This window comes from Trachymyrmex cornetzi, unplaced genomic scaffold (genome assembly GCF_001594075.2).
Source record: "Trachymyrmex cornetzi isolate Tcor2-1 unplaced genomic scaffold, Tcor1.1 scaffold944, whole genome shotgun sequence".
In the NCBI taxonomy this organism is placed as follows: Eukaryota; Metazoa; Arthropoda; class Insecta; order Hymenoptera; family Formicidae; genus Trachymyrmex; species Trachymyrmex cornetzi.
This window is the reverse complement of record NW_017300294.1, coordinates 21,655-22,744: the sequence shown is the minus strand read 5'-3', so window position 1 is coordinate 22,744 and position 1,090 is coordinate 21,655.

Here is a 1,090-nt window from a genome sequence, read left to right as displayed (position 1 = left end):
CCGCCGTAACTAAAAACTTATAATTAACTGCGAACGTCACTTAACACGATGCGAAAGTCGTCGCTACAGCAATGATAAGTTGGTACCGGTCGCGACACCGAAGTCATTGCTATAGCAACGACATACCCGTTGACCGCCGTGGTTACTGAATTTGTCGCGCTCTTCACGTGCGTTAACGAGGCCAACGCGTTGGCCTCTGCGCGAAAGCGACAACTGCGATGAAATGCAGTTAAAATAGACAAATCAGCAGGAAAAAACCAACAAACAGATCCCCTTAGGACATGAAGTGGCCAAAGCCACCAGCGGAAAACTTGATTAGACCCTAAAAAAGGGGGAAAGACAAAAATCGTTGCATAATTTAAATGCAATGATTAAAAGCTGCACGAACTGCACATTTGTGTTGTCGCCAGAACCGAAGTTATTCAGGAACGCAATTGTCTGGCGGAAAATCTCCTGCCAAGTGCCCTAAAGACGCTTAAATAAACAAAGCGAAGATTCTGTTGGATAGTTGCTAACTGAATATTAGAACAAAAGTGAAAATACGCACCATATATTACATCGTGAGCGATTTGATGCATGCGAGAGAGCGGGAGATCACGTTGGGGAGCACTGGCAACCTTTGCGCATCTCCCTGTTACGAAAACTACGATTAAACCTAAAAATTAACAAATTAAATCAAACGTCGAATGTTCTAGAACATTTTTAAAAGTTATTTTAATATTTGACCGCGGAACGTCGACGGCGGACGGTATATAAACAGGGACTGTTTGAGATCCCACGGAACTTAGATTTTAGTTTTCTTATAATCAACATTAAGCATTTCGGAAGTCGAAGCAGTTACGAACAATTGCTATAACCGATTTGAATATTGTGTCGCCGACGTCCCGCGATCTCGGGAGTTCATAAGTAAAGAGCGACAGTGCGCCAAGCTGCATCCGAGTAGCGTAAGCAGCAAATAAAATTTTCATTTTTTTCTTCCTCTTTCTGTTTGTTTATTTCGCGTGTGGATAGAGTCCCCGCTCTTAACTTTGTGAGTCTAGTACAACGAATGTATTAAAATTTATGTGTTTTTCATTCCGAGTTCTAAGTT